Source organism: Melopsittacus undulatus, chromosome 5 (genome assembly GCF_012275295.1).
Source record: "Melopsittacus undulatus isolate bMelUnd1 chromosome 5, bMelUnd1.mat.Z, whole genome shotgun sequence".
NCBI classification, from domain to species: Eukaryota; Metazoa; Chordata; class Aves; order Psittaciformes; family Psittaculidae; genus Melopsittacus; species Melopsittacus undulatus.
Window position 1 is genome coordinate 43,499,151 of NC_047531.1, and position 20,720 is coordinate 43,519,870.

The following is a 20,720-nucleotide window of genomic DNA, read 5'->3' on the forward strand; positions in this document are numbered from 1 at the left end:
GTATAAACTTCATTTGTCTTAACAATCAGGGAATAGGACTCTCCATAGCCAGGTTGGCAAGTGTCTGATACTTGAATCTCAGCACTAGATTAGCACAGGCAGTATGATAGCGTTTCTGCCGAAAACTCCACACATATTCTTCTGTGCTCTTTTATTTTCTAGTGTACCTGAGATACAGCTGCTGGTCTCTCTGCTAGACCTGACCCATGCCTCATTCATTAGACAGACCAGCTGTCGGCAACGGGCATTCCTGCCCTTGGCTCTGATACAGAGTGCCAAGTTTCGGCTCAGATTAAAGCAGGTCCTGTGGTTTTCTCCCCATCTGCACCCCTGAGACAGAAATTGGTCGTGGGAAATGGCCACTGCTGTTTGGACCAGAGCCTCACCCAAGGTAAGCTGTGCGTCTCAGAGCCACTTAAAGCACAGCCCGTGGTAGCCTTCGGCTTCTTGGCACTTTTGAAATCCAAAGCCAGTTAATAAAACCCTGTGTTTTGGCCACATGCAGCCTGTCATGGAGAAAGCTTGAGAGTACCTGCATACAGACCAAAACCTGGATAAGAGGAGAGCTGCAAGAAACTGATAAAGTAGGTTATTTTCAGAGGTACCCAGCAGACCTAGGGCCAGAGGCGCTCCAGAAGTACATAGCCCTCAGCTCCTATAGTGGGAAGCTGCGGAAGGGCAGGGAGAGCAGAAAGAACAAGGCAATGACGACAGTAAAGGCGGGAAGGAATGACGCATGGCAGCCTGCCCCCGACTCCGCCACAGCGCCCTCTAGCAGAGACGGCTGCACCTCAGGCCCGACGCGTTATCAGCAATAACCATCCTTCCCTGCCCGACAAGGGGCGGAGCCATCCGCTCATTTAAATATCTCGACAGCTCATTTGCATGCTGCCAAGATGACTGGCCCTGCGATTGGCCGGCTCCGAGGCAGTCCCCACTACCGGCCCCTGTGCCACAGAGGGGGCGGGGTCAGCGGGGAGAGGGGAGGGGACACGCGGCTTATTTGCATAACGGGGCATAGCGTGCGACGGGGTTTGGTGGTGTTGGTTCCTGGAGTGGGATCCGATTTGAATCTCCGGCGGCAGCACCGAAGGAGGCGGGAGCGGCGACGGCGTCCGCTTATCGCGGAGGCAGAAGGTGCGGCGGCACACAGGGGCACAGGTACGGCTCGTCCCTTTCGCGGCGTGAGCGGCCAGGCAGCGACAACACTCTGTGTGGAGCGCTGCCCCGCGCGGCGGCGGCAGCAGCTGTGGCACTAGTGCGCATGCTCCGGGGCTGCAGCTTTGCACACGCGCCGCAGCGGGCAGCCACACTGACTCACAAGCGCGGCGCAGCTACGCGGGTGCTGCATGGGAGCACGTGACGCGGCTCCAGTGCAGGCGGCGGCGCGCATGCGCGATGCGGTTTTCGCGCAGAGGTGGCAGCAGGTGGGACGCTGGGTGTGGGGTGGTGCTTTCCTTTGCCTCCCCACGTGTGGAGGGGTCTGGGCGGCGGCGGCGGCGGCAGCAGCGATTATAGGTAGGTCTGGCGTGGGGCAGGATATGGCTGGGGCGCTCCAGTGCGTGTGAAGGTGAAAAGAGCTGGGCAACAGTTGGGCAGTTGTTTGATTGCATTCTGTTCTGTGTATGGGTGGCGTGAGTGAGGTGAGGTGCAGGCGCCTCCTATACGTCACTGGGCGGGTGTTTGGGTGGGACAGTGGTGTGTCTGCCTGCCTGGCGCCTCAAGAGTGTTTCCTACTCTCTGAGTTGGGAATGACATGAGCTGAGTGGGACTGCACACAGCTAGTGAGTATTCTCACAAATACAGCAGCTGTGGATGTTGAGTGTAGCGGTAGGAGCAATGGGGAGAAAATTGTTTTTTGTGTTTTTTTTCTTATGGCGATCAATAACACACTGATGAATTTAGAGTTTTATAAGTGTATGGGCATGTTAGTTTACTAGAAATTACATTGTTTCAGTAGAAAAAAGGGCCTAGTTGTGCCTGATTCACATGATATCGTCACTAAATAAGGCCAGAGTGGCAAGTCCAGATTGTCGTCAAGGTGCGTGTCAAACAAAATGGCAGAAGTTAACAGATTGAGTAATATATTAGTGTCAAAAAGGCACATTTTCTTTTAATTTAATTATTCATAATATGGAGACTATATTCACGGTTAAGCATTTCACACTTTACTGCTGATATCACATGGTAACCTGCTGGAGGTGTAGCAGTTTTTCATGTACATGCACATATATGTGGCTTACTGGATTTCCTAATCTCTGGCAGATACCCAGTGGAAATGTCTACATTAGAATATTTTGTTGCATACTAGTAATCTTGAAATGCATCTACATATTGTCATTTTGGTGTGACCCTTAACACAGAGGGACTTGTTGGGTGGGAAAATTGGACAGAATTGTTGATGGAGAAAAATACTATCTTAAAATAGAGGGGTGAATAGCTCAGCTATTCTAGGCAATGGTCAATGAGCTTAAAACTGCATCCTTCATGCAGTCACAGAAAAATGACACCTGTGCATCTAGACAGCAAGCAGCTGATTTTTCTGATTAGGTACTAGTTTGTGCAGTCCTACAGGAAGGTATGAACTGGATTATGACTTCAAATATTAAGAATTCTCCGGAAGGGAATAAAACAAACACAAGCCCCACTGCTATTTGATATGTGATCTTGAGTAGGTAATTTATCTTTTTTCAGATTTCTGAAGTGGGCCTAATGGTAGTTGTCAGGTCGATCATAAAATGAATTCAGTAATGACTGCATGAGGACTTGTGCAATTCGTGAATTGTGGCAACTACACCCACTATTTATTCCTCAGATTTGGCAGTTGTTTTCTATGCTCCAGAAGTATCAAGTTCCTATCTCTATCTACTTCAGAAAGGAACTGTACTAACAATTTTGGAGAACAGTACATTTTTCAATAAATGCCAAATAATTAAAATACAGAAAAACTTGTTTTGTCACTGTAACTGTGCATTGTGTGTTCTCTTTCAAAGAATCTCAGGAGATCTTTGTGTTCTCATTGTTATGTTCTTAGTTTAGTGGGCTTGTTACACTGCTTGGAGTAAAAGGCTTTTTATCAGCTGCAACCTTGCTACCAAATGTAGCCGTGCTGAACTGATGCTTCCTGTGATAATGTGGAACAGTGTATTATTTTTCTGTATGAATTATTTTAACAAGGCCATCTTGAATGTTGTGAAGGTTCTAAACTGATCTTGACAAAATCGATTAATAAAAGGATGCAATAATTATATACATCAATTAAAACAGTCAGATTGATACTCTTATCGAGGGATCTTTTAGTTTTCATTTCCTATCCATTACCAAGTCAGTTTTCAAGATGCTAATCCCAACAGATACTCATACATGCTACCCTCTGCTGTATTTGCTGAAGCCTCCTGCCTAAGCTTGTATTGTTACGCCCATTTCACGTATTTAGAAGATCAGTACTGTAGTACATTAGTTTCCTGTAACTGTTAGTTTCCTGATCAACTGTAATACATTAGTTTCCTGTAAAGGCTCCTTTAGTAATGCTTCCATTTGGGGCATAAAGACAGGAAATGTGGTATCATGTAGTACCGTATAGTATCATAGACATACACCTTCCCCCCAGCATGGGAGGTGATGTTGCTAGCCAAGAGACTGAACAATCTATGAATAAAGATAGGTCAGTTTTAGATACTGATTTCACAGAATCTACAGTAAACAGAGACTGTTCACAGGTTAAGCAATTTAAAAAAAATCTTATTTTAGTAACTGATTCCTAATTAGTTACTAAATCCTCATCTTCATTGTTTTGTTTGAGATTTTGGGAGAAGACACTTTTTCCTATTACATACAGACAGTATTTCCATAGTTAAGTTGTTGACTAACCAGATACTCCATTTTCCTTACAAAACACCCCCCCCCAAAAAAAAAGGAAATTCCTCCCCATCTAGATGCTTTTAATAGTATAATCATTGATTAGGCTTAGTGATGCAAATAGTAAGGCCAAAAGACACTTTACTAGTTGTTTTTACTTAAATAGTTTGCAAGTTGAATGTGTATATTTATTGTTTTTAAAAAAATTATTTTCCGCAAACACTCTACTGCTTCTACTGTGTTCTACAAAACTCTTCGTCGGACAGCAGTTACGTACCCAAATACAGGATGAAAAGTAAGAAGGATTGTTGTGTGGGGCAGTAAAAAGCTTTATTTTTGACAAGCGAAGAGAATGTAATTCTTTAAAGTCATCCCTGTAATCAGCTGTTCTTAAGTTTAACAGTTGCAGAATGCCTTAATCTTTGAATAAAATTTAGATGTGAATTGAGTAATACTTAATATTTAAAATCCCTCAGTCTAGCTTTAGATATTAAAGCCTGGTGTGTTATCCCAAAGGTGACTGAAGACTTCTAGATTTGAGATTTTTAGTCAAGAGGATCTGGAGCATAGCCTCTGAATTCTGGTTATTTTTTCAAAAGCAAAATTTTGCATGATGATGTGCAATCTTAATTTTTATTTGCCTGAAAATATTGTGTGGTGTGTATCATTCACAGTGTCTTTAGGTGGCTTGCCTTTTTTGTTTGTCATGGGGTTTTTTTTGTTAGTTCCCCCCCCATTTATGTAGCAATGGGGATCAGAAAATCCTTGAGTTCCTATGTAAAAAGCTTCAGTCTCTGGAAGCATCGTATCATTAAAGTTCAATATTAGTCTACAGATCAGCCTATGAAAGTGACTCTGATCAGTTTTAGAAATGCAAAGTTAGTTATCAAAAAACTGAATCTTCAGAATGCATTAGTGGTTTTGTTGGGTTTTTTGTTTGTTTGTTTGTTTTTTTACAATGTTAAGTTTGAATTAAACCATTACATTAACTCTAGCCTTTTAGGGTGCATACAATTGAATTGTGATTCAGAAATGGGAGCCTGTTTTGGTTGGGGATTTTTGTCTTTAGTTGCATATTCTGGTTTTAGTTAATGTTGTAGTTCTTATCTCTGTCCTGTCCTAACTATTTGTGTCCATATATATAAAAAAAAAATCACAAAGTTGAGAATAGAATTTCAACTACACTTGAGTTTTATGTGGCTTAGTGTTTTATATTTTCATTAGAGGTTATGTTAGTAATTAAAAAAATGCTGTTAGTGAAAAATAAATGCCTGCATGAAACGTAAAAAATGCATGATCAAGGTTATTAAATGGCACTTAGGAATTCCACTAAGACAAATGTGTTTAACAACTTTTTGCTTAAGCAGAAAATTACAAAACAGTATATGGCAAAAACATTTAATTGTTCCACAACCCCCAATTTTAACAGAAATCTGCTCAGTTCTAGCACAGCAGTATAATTTTATCTGAACATTGTTTGTCAATTGCTCTATCCATAGTAATTCTTCAAATACTTGCTGGTTTTCAGTAAATGTGACAGTAGTAGGTGTCAAAGAGAATTAATTCCGGCAAGTTTTGTGAAAACAAGCATCTGGGGCAAGAGGCTACTGTTGTGCCCAGTGAGGGAACTTGGCGGTTACATGTTGTTTTGGGAGGATAACTTGCTATAAGTCAGGACAAGGGTATTGTCTGTCAAAGCAGTATGGAAGCTGTTACAGCAACATGCAATGTTCAGATTGGGCATGTGTGTGCACTCACTTGCCCTGCGCGGTAAAGCACCAATGATAACGTGAGGTTACTTTGATGAAGAAGTAGCAAGACAATAATTCTGCAGGAAATGTGGTTTCATTACTTCCATTGCTCACTCATTATGTTGTTCAATACCACTGATGTATAGGTTTTCTCAATCTCCAGTGTATTTAATAGCAAATTTGCTCTCCCTCCCCTCCTTTTTCGGTTTTTGGTAACAATTCCTTGGTAGTGTAACTGAAAGCATAACATTAACTGTGGTATTAAATAAATGTCTGATCCTCAGCTGTACGTCAGCTTCCACCACATCACTGTGGAGGAATTCAGAACATTGTGTGTTTGTATGTATATTGTATAAATGCCCTTTATGTTCCTTTGGGATTTATAAATATCTTTAAGAAAAAAAAACAAAACCAAAACCTAAACAAACCAACAGTGCGCTGCACACCTTAAGATGTTTTATTTTCAGCTGTGAGTGTTATGGGTGACTAAAAACTGTATTCATGAGTTACTAGCTTTTATTTCTTCTAGGAACAAACATCAAATCATAAGAGGTCTTAGTAAATCAGATGTTTGTGTGCAAAGTATTTTTTTTAATAATTTCTAAGATATTTAGGTAAACAGCTTGTTTGCTGTGCATAAGTTACATATTTTTAGAACAGGAAAATTATTTCTCTCTTTTAGATCCAGTTTCTGGAATTGCTCTGAAATAAATTCAAAGCACAGTTTTTTATGAATGGCTGTGGATATGTCAGCTAGCCGTTAAAATAACCTGTATATTTGCTCCATCATTTTGTGCTCTAAGCATTATTCTGCATTTCAGAATAGCATAAAGGAATTATGGGAGGGGAGGAGGAAACAGCCCCCCACCAAAAAAAACCAAAACCAAACAAAAAAAACAACCAACCCCCCAAAAAAAACCAACAAAACAACCCCAAACAGACAAAAAAACCCACATCACAGTAAACCCTTACACAAAAGTAAGTTCTGTTTTTGTCTGGAACTTACTGCAGTTTACATGAAGTAGAATGCAACATCTTTTTAAAATGACTTTATAAGTCTTCTCAAAATGTGCTTAGTAGCTAATGAGCGTATGGAAATACATGCTTGCTGACTTCAGTCCATACACTGAAAACTTTCTTTCATTGGTCCCACCATCAAGTGGATTTAAATCATGAGAAGTCATCAAATGTTGTGCAGATTTTGACTTTTTGGACTCTAATATTCCTTATCTCATGATCATCATGGGCTTGCTCTTTTCCCCAGTGGTTTAAGTTGTTTTTATCTTTGAAGTCCTTGCAGTGAAAGTTGAGATGTTTCTTGAAGTCAGCCTGCTGGCCTATGTAAATATAAGAGTAAAGGAAGGTTTCAGTACTTGGTCTATTGAGACTTCAATTCACATGCATACAAAGAATAGTAGTCTCTCTCAAGAATTTGATCAGTGTAAGAACTGTTTTGTTCACTTATTAACTAACATACAAAAAAAAAATAAAATGCCCAACAAAACAAACAAAAACCCCAACAAAAAAACTTCCAACCTAAAGCAAAGAAACAGATAAAATAGGGTAAATGAGAAAAATGGTCGGGATGTGGTTTGCTGAAAAGGAAATGGGGATGATATGTAGCAAACTGGTTTCTTAAGTTCATGATTTGAGTGAAATTATTTATGCTTTGGCTGCTTTTTTTACGGCCCTTATTGTGTGAAATAACATAAATACCTGAAAGTCCAGAATTTTCTGCCTCCCCATGACTTCCTATATATAGCCCCAGTATAAAGTCTGACTCAATGTAATATTTAAGAGGGGTGTGGGGGGGTGACGTTATTTATACAAGACAACAATTGGAGAAATGACAGGGTACCATTCTCTTGAGTTTCTTGTTTGATATTCATGAGAAGGTTGGAAAATTGACTATTTTAAAATTCAACTTATGACTAGAATAATTGAACTTGCTGAGATGCTACTGCAACATGCTGGCATGTCATTAGAAGAGGGCAGAGTTAAGGTTGTTTGGAGTTTTTGTTATGTATTTAATAGAAATCTAAACATAGGTATGCTTAAATTCCATTCTGAATCTCTTTAAAATTACCAATTTTCTTACTTATTTTTGGTGTTGTGAGGACCTGTGTAGGTGCCACTTTAACTAGCAATAAGAAGCTGTAGTCTCACACTAATGTGTATTTCCTGGACCTAAGCATTCTCAGATGAGTTATTTCAGTCTTAATTTTCTGTTTAAGTATCAGGTTTTATTTTAAAATCGGTTTGGTTAATATATTTTAATCTATTAACACTATGTATGTTAATTGAAGTATATGGAAGTGAATTCTTGAGTGAACATAAATGGTTTCTTACCACTCAGCTACATTTTTTTGCAGTTTGGGTTAGCGTATCAGTACCACTGCATATTCATGAAGCTTTTTGACAAGGTAAGATGACTGACTGGAGCAGCTGGATTGTGACATGGGTTCTGTTTTCTCTGGCTTGGTGAAAGTGTTCTCAAAGTATTCACAATTCAAACCTATTTAAGTCATTGAATTTCCATATATCAAGCTCAAAGACTGAATGTTAGAGAATGCAGTGTTGTACCAGTGCAGGTCTTGCGTTCCAGGTTAGAACCTCCTTAAGCTTCTTTTGATGTAGGAATTTGGTGGGTGTGCTAAACATAGAACTATCTTCTGTTTAAAACATCACTACTGTGAAAATCAAAGTCTATGTATATTTGTCATACAAATTAAGTACTAAGTTTGTATTTTTAAATGTTGCAAAATTACTGTAAATCCCTGTAAACTGAAGGTGTTCTATGTATGAAACTTAGAGTAAGCAGCATGGAGTTATAACACACTAACAGAAAAAAACTGCTTTCAAATTTATTATAAATTTGATTTAGTAACAGATCTTGGTGAAGAAAAGCTTCAGTGTAATGGGTAATTTTAGACTAATTGTAATAAAGTTGTTTTCCAGTCTTCACAAACTTTGGAGACTTGTCTTTTAGATATTTGAACTTCAAGCATATTTTAATTTAGTCTTCTAGTTCTATACAGTATTACCAAAGACAGTAATCATCAATGTAGTTGTTCATACATTTGTGGCATGTGCTGCTTGTGTTGCAAATCATGTCAATAGAAGGACAAAAGGAAGAGTAGTTAGTGTATAGCAGCGTTTTTTAAATCTGAAATAGTAACAGTGGTTCTGATGTATACATCAGACAACTACTGCTGGCATGATTAAACAGTCTTGAAATAACCAGCTACAGCTGGCAGCAGACATGCACAGTTATGTAAGTTTAGACATTTTTCATAAAAGAACTATGGAGGACACATTTTCTCCAGTAGTGGGGGGAGGGGAGCTTACTGTGTTGATCTAATTTTGGATCACGAAGACTATTTTTTGGTAGAAGGGTAGGAATAATTCAACATTTAATTTCCTTCAGGATGGCCCCATATGCTGTTGTAGTTCACTTTAAAATTAGCCAGGTTTGGCTTTTGTTAAAGGGGAGCATATGATAAAGTGAGGCAGGTTCAGAGGAGCTCCCTCCAGAACTATCTACTGTTTCCTGGACAGGAGCGTGTGATTTATGTTAATGAACACACACTAAAGAGAAACCTGTATCATATTTAGTTCTGAATGCATTAAGATTGTATATTTGCTTGATAATCCCTCTGTTCCCTTCACAGATTACCAAACCAGTTCTATAGGAGCAAACTACTCACTATCATTACCAGATTACAGCAAATTCCTGACGGGATTCTAGATATGTCGTCTTAAAAAAAAAATTACTCAACATATTACATCATTCATAAATAATTAGATACTTGATTTCTACAGACACTGACGTTCTGGAATATTCTTGGGTTTTTTTGCTAGCTGTCTTAAAAATTGATCTTCCTATTCCCCCCCAAGTAAACTTTTATTGGGCAACTAATATTACAGTGTTTTAAAACAGATGGTGCTCTAAAAACGTCCAGATCCGTTTCTTACAGTTTTGGGGTTTGGATTTTTTATTTTTTAAGACTGAAATGAGGCTACTCTTGAAAAGTATTCCCTAATGTTTGTCAGTTCTATGCATGATCTAGCTTTGTTTCTGTGGCTGTTAATATACGACATGGATTCTGAACTGCTTGGAGTCGGCAGGGATTTGAAGTATGCAGTACAATTCCTGGATCACAGACCTAGCAGGGCGGCCTCCTGGTGATACGAGATTTTTCTTAGTTTTCTTTTTACCAGTGGTGCTCTGAGTAGGTGCAGTGTTGTAGTTGTGTGTTAACTATTTTCTGCTTGTCAAGAAACCATTCCTCTTTCCTCCCCCCCTCTGCCTGTACAGTTTGTTGCAGTGTGGCAAAGAGGGAGGTGCTTTGCTATACAAATGTTTTATCCACTGCTGAGTTGTCACTGAGTGACTGGTCTTGAGTGCACACTGCAGCCATCTTAATCACATTTTCAGTGCAGCTGAGACAGTGCAGTTTCAAAATGGCTGGCGAAGTGCTCTTCATTGCAGCAGTTTAGCTTGGCTGTATGCAAATGAGCAGAGCTGTTGGTATCACATGCTCCAGACCTTAGAGGTAACAGAGGTAAGCACCAGCTCTGTTTTGCTGAGAAAAAAATTCAAAGTTTCTTTAAGCAAAATGAAGTATTACAAGCTGCACAAAAAAATGTCCTTTTTTTGTAAACAGGATTTTTTTGGGGTGGGGGTGGGCGGTTGGTGGTTTGTTTTTTGGGGGGGGAGGTTTTTTGTTTTCCCTTCCCCCATAGCTGAAGTAATTCATAAACTTTCTCAGAGATTACACCGGGTGGCACTGGAGAGGTCAAAGGTCATTCAATCTGTTTTGCTAGTCAAATCATTTCACTTTGGCTCTTCCCTTACCAGGTCAAAAGAGCTCTCACTTTATGCTGCCCTTTCTCAAAAGCTTGCCACATTCTTTAACTAAAACATAAACAGTTTATAATCATTTTTACATCTTTGTAATCAAGTGGTTAAATTTACATTTGATCATCATATTTTCAACATGTATCTTTTTCCAGTGGTAGGTAAGAATTACAAAACCTGCATAAATATATTGGAATAGCAATGGAAATATAAATGTCAGCTATTCTACAGGTAACAGTTATTTGCTACTCAAATGTAACACTCATGTAAATTCTGCAGAACCGCTATAACTGATAGAATTAAAAGCTTCAAGTTTTTTTTTTTTTTGATAGCTTAATTGACATCTCGAGTTTCAAAACGTGCTAGTGGTTTAAACATGGCCTGGTCTTTTCTTGCGTATATGACTTGTTGGTGGCATAGCTATCTGTCATGCTCAACACTCATTAAAAGGTAGTTAACAGGTGTCCAAGTCTAGGGACATGAAGGTGGGAGAAAAGTAGTGGTCAACATTTTTTTCACTGGGAGGGGAAGAAAGAAGACATTTTTTCTCATGACTCATTTTCTTGGTTTATGTTTGTCTGAAATGCTAGTTAAGGTCTTTATGGGATCTTAAGATGGATAGGAGTTAATTTGAGAGTACTTAAATAGGGAGTTACTTCAAGTTCTCCAGAAACATATGAGGAGCAGCAGAGCTGGTTAACTCATCAGGATGTAGCTCATAATATTTTTCCTGTCTGAAGTTGAACTTAGTGCTAAGGATGTGAAAATAGGTACTAAACACCTAAAAGTTTAGTCCTTCCTCAGTATTTTTTTCAGAATTAATTTGGTGCTTTTAGCATGTGCTGTAGCCAAGCACTTCATGGTTAAGTTAGTTTTTAAATACTTGTTCCCATAAATGATCTTCTGTAGTTAATGGTAATATACTGCACTTAAGGAAACAAAGTATTCTAGGCAGATCAGGCTCTCAGGAGATGAGGTTTGTCCATGTTTATTATGTGCATTTAATATGAAGAACTATAAAAATCAGTAAAATACAAGATGTTAACCCAGGTTGACTTCTGACTTAAGCAGGCTGTTAATTGTAATTAGTCATGGGGTTTTCCTGCATTAGGATAAAAGATCATGACAGGAATAATGAGAATGTACTGTCCCAGGTTATGATGAAATGCAGGTAGGTAAGTAGCATGATACTTGTTTTATTGCTAGTGGAATTTTGGCTAGCATCAGATTTAAATTCATAGCGGGCTTTCTTGACTGGGTAGGATAGTTAAGGTCTTGAGATCATTTGGGCACTTTAAAATGTCTGAAAACTTTGACAGCAGATTCTACTTGAATGCGTTTGTCTTGAAAAAAATGTGAAATTCTGTCATACGCTCACTTCCATCTAATGAATGCAGATTAATAATATCATGAGATTTCCTTCCCATCCCCTGAACAGTAATCTTTCTGGTTTTCTGCAGGATACTCTTAAGTCACCTTGACACCAGTCTTACAATGATAACTGAGATTTGTGTTTGTGTGGTTTTCGGTCAGTTATTGTTATTTATTAATTATAGATGTTACTAAGTCGTATCGTTCAAAGCAAGCAGAAACAATTTTTTATAATGAAATCACTGAATTCCTACTTTGTGATCATTGAAAGGCGATGAAATTTTATGTCGAAAACATATTGTATCCAAAATGTTCCATGGTGATTTGTTCTTGTTGGTTTGGAGGTTTTTGTTTGTGGTTTTGTTTTGCTTGGGTTGGTTTTTGTATGTTTTTGGTTGCTGTGGATTTTCTTTTTGTTTTGCTTTTGCTTTTTTTCATTTTTGTTTTTAATGATCACATGAAAATGTTGTAAAACAGTAGGCTTAAAAATTGTAAGTTCTGCTGGGTTTTTTTATTCTCTCTTTAATGGGAACATGGAAAGGAAAATACTTATTTTGGGTTTTTTTGACATTTACTGTAAAGAGTAGTTCTTCACATGTATCATGTTTGAGTAAAATACTGTATATTCACACCATGGCTTTCATACAGTCATTTTTTGCACCATTTGTTGCCCATGTTTTTTTCTGGGAGCTGGGAGATTGCCAGAGTTCAGAGGAAAGCTCTTGCCACAGGGTGTTCGGTTCCCTTTGGGTTTGGTTTACTTTCCTCTTTAACAGGCCATTTAGAAAAGATACTGAACAAAATGCCTGGCCCAGAAGGGAGCTGCAGCATTTTACTGTATGAGGTGGGTGGTGTGGTTTGCATTTGGGGGTTTTTTGGGTTGGTTTTCTTTTTTCTTTCCTAAAGTGGGTGTTGAAATGCATGAAATCTAGTAGGTTTTGAAAACTCTGCTGTGTATGGAATGCATCCCTGTTTCCAGAAGTCCAAGTACACTGTACAGTAGGTACTTGTAGCTGACAGCATCATCTCTTCTGTCTTCTCTCCCATGGTGTCAATAACTTGTTCTTCAGTCAAAATGAAAATTAAAAACACAGATTTACCCACATAGAGACAAAGCACTTCAGTAGAGGGGGCGAAAGGGGGAGTTTTTATTAAATACATAAATTCTCATGATTTAAATTAGAAATAGTTGTGTCTAATGAATTAATGACTTCAGCTGAATTGGTTGTTATACATTTTTGATGTTGAGATGCATTGTCAGACTGCTCAGTGTTCTTGTTTCTGCATTTTCTCCACTTCTGAGAGCTGCTGCATTCTAGAACAATTAGCTTTATACTGCTGATAAGTGAACTGGAAGGATAAGTTTTCAGGAGTAAATGCATTGCAAATGGTTTAGCAGTCTCACAGACATTGAAAGTGAGCTACCTGACATTAGTTTACTCTGAAGGACTATACAGATTCACAAGATTTACATTTTTCTTTTTCCAAATGGTGTATCCAATCATAAGATTGCTCTCCTTTATTTTGATTTGTGCTCCAAGTATTTGGCCAGTTTTTCATTACGAAATCATATTTGCTTGGAACCATTCTAACATGGCTTATTTTTTATGTTTCACTTAAAACTCTGAATTGTCTCAATTTGCACAGCTGCATCTTCCCTTTTGGTAGGTATTTTGGGAGCGAACAATCTCAGGCAGCATTCTGAACTGGAATGGACTGCTGAATTACTGCAATCCTGCTGAATGCATACAAATCACTTTCAAACAGCCGACTTGTTTGGCTCTTTAGGTGCTAGAAACAAATTATTACCAAGCACTTGGAATTGTTTGGAATCTTAAATACTTAATCACATTATAACTATTATTAAACAGTTAAATTAGATCTTTATTTTTAGCTATAAACTTTATGTCTTCAGAGGAATTGCAAGCAAGGCAAATGCTTGTTTCCTGCATCATCTTGATTTGTAGGTTAAGATCCTTAGGCTTTCAGTATTTGTTCAGTAAATAACAAAATTCTTCACGGAAGTGTAAGTGAGCAAAATGTGTTTCTAAGTTGATAGGGAGTCAAAACCATCCTTTTCCTTTCCTAAAGGACAGACAAGGAGAGCAATGTTAGATTTACTACCTGGAAGTTCATTTTACGCTTTCTCTGTCTCTTTCCTACAGTAGAAAAGGAGGTACAACTAGTGTCAGCCCTTCCCCCTTCCCTTTCTTGCCTTCCCTGCTCCTTCCGTTGATACATGCTTCTGCTGTAAAGTTATCTTGATATAAACCACACTGGCTAAGCTAATGGGTTGGTAAGACAGTTCCTTACTTCAGAAATGAACCTAATTTTCTGTGTCTTTCAAAGACCGATGTGAGAAAAACTAGGGAGCTACAAAGCTCTGGCTCTTATGTAAGTTATTTGTTCTGTTTCATGCTATGGAGAAAGGCTGTTTTGAGTTTTGGACTCTGTGTGCTGCCTACAGAAGGGCCAGAGCCTTTCATTTTGTTTTGCTCTGGTATGTGTGGGGTTTTTTTTTTCCCTTTATTTTCTTCCTCTCCCTTTTTTTTTTTTTTTCTTTTACCTTTCTTTTTAATCTAGCTGCTGGGGACACGTTTAATTACAGTTGGTTTGTTTGTTTGTTTTTTAGACTAACTTTATCTGTGAAATGCTTCCCTAGCTAGAATAGTGTGTGAATCAGACAAGTCACTGTGGCAGCCTTTTCCATACTTTTCTAAAATGACTCAACTGACATACAAGATTTGAGTGTTGCCATTGTTATGTTCCAATTGTAACCATACAGATAATGGTAATTATTTCCAACACCATTGGCCATATTGTGTTTGACTGTAACATGTGCTCGTGAAAGGCACTTCTGATGAAAGACTAAAGAATTGTGCACGTTGGAGCAACAGTCCTGTTCCCCGACTTGGCGAAGGCAAAGCACCGACACAATGCTCAAATGTAGGGTGGGCAGGCAGATGTTTTCTTTATGTAATGACAGTTACTGGGAAAATTAATGGAATATGCTACTGTTTATTCTACTTTGTTAAGACTCTTAACTACACTCCCTAACCCCCCCCAAAAAAAAAAAGCCCCCACAAAAAATACCACCACAAAACCAACACCCCCCCCACCCCCCCCCCCCCCAAAAAAAAACAAACACAAAGCAACAAAACCACCATCCAAATACCCCATACCGCAGCTAAAATGGTCCCTGTGCTAGTTCTCAGGGTGAGTTGGGCAGTTGCAGTCGTGTGCGGCTTAGCAAGCCCTCTGGTTATTTGAGCTCGCTTCTAGCCGCGGGGCAGCCCCCGTGCCCAGCTTCCCTTAGCTGGTGCGTTTCTGAGTGCTAAACCAATAGCTCCTCCTCTGCGTTTAACCAAGCGTTATGCGAGACGCTGGGCGGTGCAGGGAAGAAGGCAGGGCCGAACGAATGCGGTGACTCAGCGCGAACGTTCTGGAAAGCGGGGTGGTGCCTCCCCCAGACGCCAGATGCAGAGCTCGCTCGTGGGGCTGCCTGCAAGCTCTGGTCTGGACTTTCTGAGCGGAATGAAGCCGAGGATGGAAAATTCTCCACGTAAAAGGCTCTTATTTTGCAGTGTCCGTTTTTCTGTTTTGAGAATCGTATTGTTATTCTGGTGTTTGTGCAGAAAGGTGTGGAGGTGGGGAGTAGGTATACCTCTATGTAGGAAACACTGTGGGGTTTGGTTTTATGTTTGTTTTGTTGTTGGTTTTTGTCTGCCTCTTTTAAAGCAGCATTGATGCCCTTTATTTTTAAGCTCAGAGGCTGTTCATCTGATGTTTCATTCTGTAAATGACAACAGCATCACTGGAAAATCTATAATGCACAGCAGTTAAGTGTGCTAACATACACACATGTGCCTGAAACTAAATAAAAGATATATGTGACGTACAAGTAGAGTGATACCAGAGCAGTTGGATACTTAAAAGGTTGTCATTTTAATGTGACAGTCATTCTGGATTTTTTTTTTCCCTTACACATCACTTTAGGCTTTTGGATATAACAGCTGAAGGATCAATTGTAATAACCAGTGCAGAATAATTAGCATTGCTAAATACTTTCAGACAAAAAAAAATCGGTTTTTGACATTACAGATGAGCAAATTGTGTTATACTCGAATAACCTAGAACCAGACTTACAGCAAATTACAGTGGGAAAAGGAGAGGTGTAATTTGACTGTGTATGTCGCAGTGCGGGAGTTACGGACAACACTGAAACGATCAATGTGATCCAACGAATGCCATTTATTACAAAGCATCTATCCTTTTTATACTGTTGTCTGCATCTGCTTACAATAGCTCAGTATATTATACTTGAGTACATACACAGTAACTGGCTGTATTAAGATTGGATACATAATCAGTAGGTTGCTGTATTAGTGGATACATATACAGCCTAGCACACAGCAACTAGTATACCAATTGGTTACATTAAGCGTATGAGAGCCGAGTCTCTGAAACTTGCTAACAGTTCACTATTGTGTCTTAGCACGTTCCAGTTTCTTCTCATCCTGCTTGCACTGTTACTTTTGCTTTACCCCTGGCTTTCTTCATCCTTCGTTCGTGTGGAACTCCACGTAGGCACTTGCTGACTTGGGAACATGGCCTGCACTCTTCATAAATGCTATCTTCTAATGCTAAAACATCGGTATTGGGCACAATATGCCCACCGCTTTGCAGCCAGTCCACATGTATAGGCTTGGCACTTGGCATTCTGAAGAGAACAGGGTAGGGAGCTAGAAGAGGCCTGCGGTGAAAAGCAGTTGCTTATGGTCCTGAGGCTGTCTTTGCATTGCAAGATCAGAAGCTCAGTCTCCATCACTTTCCCTTTCCACTAAATGGTGCCAAGCTGCAAATACAGCAGCGTTCTGCTAGATGTCAGACATTACTGCGGCTTTAATGTGATTTTATTCAAGGTTTCACAAATTAATGTTTGCAATTAGCATAATAACTAGTATGTTTATTTGCATTGATTTGTTGCATGCTGTAGGAGTTTCTTATAAGGCAGCAAAAGAAGTGAAAAAGGTATTGGTGAATGATTCATCCTTTATGTATGCATCCTTAATAGTAAGCAAAGGCTAGGTTTTGTTGTTAATTTTGAGACTAAGCACTTATACGATTTCTGTATATAAATATATTAACATTTATGTTATATAAATACATTTGTCAATGTTAGACTTTGACTAGAAGAGGTTAGAATGAAGTAATTACCTGTTTGACATCAGAGTGAGGCAGAAATCCAAGCTCCTGCCTCTACTTGGCACTATACCTTTCACCTAAAAAAAGGTGAAGTCCAAGGCTCTGAGTCTTTGTTTTGGTTCATCTAATGGAGAAAAAAATGTGAAATGGAAGCAGCAAATGCAATGGTTATACATGTTGTTACCCATCAATATTAGATTAAAAATGGGTCTACTGTACCTGCAGCTGGTATTGGTTATTGATAGGTTGCAAAATAATGGAAGTATCAGTTTAAGAAAAGCTGGTTGCTGAGCATCTCACCCATTTTTTGATGTTATTTCCATTACTACAGAGGGCTCACCAAAATTGCTGTGACCAGTGCAGTAACACATCCTACTAGGAACCAGCTTGAAAGTGTAATTTCTTTTGCAGAGATTCTTAAATTTTGCTTGAATTAACAGTAGGAGCAGCAGTTGACTTCTGGCCCGGATCTGGATTATTAATAAGCAAGTAACTATACAGTGTATTCTAGAACCCGTAGTAGTCTGCCAGGGGGAGGCTTTCGCTAGCAATATTCTGCTGCAGTTGAGTCCCGAAATGAGGCCCCTTTATGTAAATTTTCACTGGCGCCAGCTAGCTGTAACTGCAGTCTGGCTGTGCGTCGGCAGCACCTAACATGTGTCATGGACTTCTGTGTGTGGATTGCAGGAGCGCTCTGGTTTCTGGACCGTAAGAGCCATGCTGATGAAAATGAAAAGATGCACAAAATAACCTAGGTGTAATTAGATTGCTAGTAAGTAAAAATCCTGTGAGGAAATTCAAGCTTTCTTTTTTCTTTCCTTTATAGTGTGCTTTGTTGGTACTATTGTGTGGTATGTGGGAGGTACTTCACTGCACATAGTTGCTGCAATGCTAATAGTTGGCAGCACAGAGGGCAGTACAAAGAGTCCGACTGGAGGCACTTGCAGCGTTTCCTTGGATGCTGGCATGTTCAGTGAGCTGCAGGGGCACTCCTGGCATCTTCAGCCACTTGTGTGGAGAAGTGGGAGTTCCAGCAGGCTTTAACAAGCAGATGCAGGCTACTATCTGAGAAGTACAACATAGATCAGGCTGGCTAAAAAATAGTACTCATGCTGCTATGTAAACAAAACAAGATCTTAGTATCAAGATGGCAGACCTGGAAGTATACTTGTAGCTTGTGATACTTATGCAAATGAGCTACATGTCAGTGGCTTACTCACAGGAGGAAGCTCAGTTGCACGTGCCACCTTCTCCCCAGGTAAGAGAAGCAACTTGTGTTCTCCATTAATATTTTAGAGACCTTTGAACTTATTTTTCCACTTAGGTGTCCATTCCCACTTTGGCATAATGCCATGAAATAAATTTAAATATGTGTTTTCTGGGGGGCCTGGAAGTTGTTTGTTCTTGCTGTAATTGTTTTGGGGTTGCTGTTGTTAAGAGGAACCTGAACAATTATTGTAAAATGTTTACTTCAGTAAAACTGATCACTTGAAAAGTATCAGAAATATGAGTAGAAATATGAGTATGTAATTTTTGCTGCTAATGTTACTCTGGTTGTTTGGTTCAAACCCAAATCTCGTTTATTACTGTGTTATTGTCTCTGTAGTGACACCAGTTGATGCACATGGAGGCTTAGCAATACTGTGAATTTACCCCTGATAAGGGTGCAGAATTAAGAAGGTTGAATCCACCACTGGTGTTTTTTTGCATCATGGTGTTCTGAAGAAACGTCATTGTTTGATTGTAGTTTGAATTCTCTTCTTTTTGAGATGGGAAAGCTGTTAAAAATTATTGGACATTGAACTGTTAGCCATGTGTCTTTTAGTATAAATGTGCATTCTCAAATGCATTTATGTAAGTTTGCAAAGGTGTATTTGTAAATAATGAAAGAGATCAGAATATGGCTTTTGTCTCATCTCCCCCCTCAGAAGACAATAAACTTGCCCTAAAGCAGCAAATTTTAAATTACAGTATTGCTAATTACATAATATACTGCATTGTGGCTATGCGTGTAGTGCATGAAATGACTGCATGGGGCAGATGTGCTAATTCCGCACAAACATAGTTGGGTTGTTTTTGTTGTACAAAACAAAAGTTTGACAGGATGGGGGACTGGAAAGAGGAGATGGTAAAAGAAAGTGACTGGATCTGAGAAGTCTCTGAGCTAGAGACAAAGAGATAATTCGGGATGCATGAACAGTTCAAGGAAAACATAGTTGCTTAAAAGACAGGCAGCAGCTCAAGGTAGGCATGTGTAACTGGCAGTAGATGGGCCTTGCCTGGCTGAAGGAAGAAATATGTTAAAGAGAATAAAACTAAAAAGGTAGATGGGCAAAATAAGCAGATTATTTATGTTTAAAATGGCAGTAGTAGGGTCTGAAAGTACAGAAGCCATTCTGAAATGAACTGTGAATTAAGGCCAACAGAGAAGATGTAAGTAGAGCAGGAAAGAAAACTAATTACTGGTTGTATTGGGGAGGGGAAATTTAAAATTTAATGATAATAAAGGTATACTTAAGTACTGATATGGCAGAGTAAAATGCTGTATGCCAACAACTTGGGCCAAGTGAATCTTTTTTGTAAGTATCTTATTTTGGTACCTTTGTTAAGTTTGGTTTAGTAGTAACTTAAGATTTGATACAAGACACAGTTCTGCTTTTCATTTAGAGGTCTGGTCTGTATACATGTCCAGAGTAAAAAAAACCTACAGAAATGGTATGTGGGGGAGTGTGTGTGTGAGAAACTATTTAAATATATATATAGTAGATTTTCCCCAAATAAATGACATAAAAATCACCATTAAAAATTATATAAATCTGGTCCATAAAGGGCAAATTCTGCCTTTATGGATTAAAATCTGTCTTGCTTTCACTGCAACGTGAAGGAAGCAGTTGAGGACCTCTCCCTTCTTTTCTGTAAAGTGTGAATACAAGGATGGAAGAGTAGAAAAGGCATGAAAATTAGAAAAGTGATGAACAAAATGTTCCTGAGGAAAAAAAAACATGACTAGTCACCTATATTACTCTTAAAAAGTATTTCTCAAATTTTTGACAATGATATCGTTCCAAAATGAAAGAGAATTCAGATTACGTGTTTTGGATTTTTTTTTCTAGAAGTGAGATTGTTATATCTTGCAGGTGATATAGGTACTTAAAATCTACACGTTACAAGGAAGATTCTAAAGAGTGCATGATAGATGTTTCTTAACAAAGGCTATAAACAGGTCTTCATAATCTGCACCCAAGAGTTCTGAAAGAATTGGCTGAGAATATTTATTTTCTGAGGTGTCTTTCCTTATAACTTAAAATACATTGTGAATTCCAGAAGACCTTGAAGACTTACTTAAAAAAGATCAAGTAGGATGACCCAAATAGCTATTTATCTTCACATCAGTCATGGAGAAAAATAATAGAGGGACACCTGAGGAAGTCAGTAAATGCAAAAGAATATTCTTAGAGTTAGTGCTGACATGGCTTAACATAAGTAAGACTTTATTAAATAAAATTGTAATGTTGTTTGGTTTCGAACAAGGGCACTTGGTGTAAATACCTGATATGTGAAATGCAGTTATGCCATGATACAGTCCTTTTCTTAAATAACAAACACCTCTCCCCATACCCAATCACTGTATCAATAAAACATTACATTGGTTAAAAAGCTTTTTAGAGCTTTTG

General features: G+C 38.8%; 1 protein-coding gene across 6 annotated transcripts in view; it reads left to right on the forward strand.

The window, feature by feature from the left end:
- Positions 1-1,025: 1,025 nt before the first annotated feature.
- The window catches only part of ATF7IP (activating transcription factor 7 interacting protein), a 105,781-nt gene continuing 86,086 nt past the window's right edge, over positions 1,026-20,720 (forward strand). For 2 of the 6 annotated variants that reach the window (XM_031049923.2, XM_031049924.2), the window contains exon 1: positions 1,049-1,161. The gene's annotated coding sequence lies outside the window, so the exon portion shown is untranslated. Of the gene's footprint in view, positions 1,162-1,392; positions 1,519-10,141; positions 10,175-18,063; positions 18,305-20,720 lie in introns of those variants that run through there. The other 4 variants (XM_031049927.2, XM_031049926.2, XM_031049922.2 and 1 more) reach the window with 4 other exon arrangements.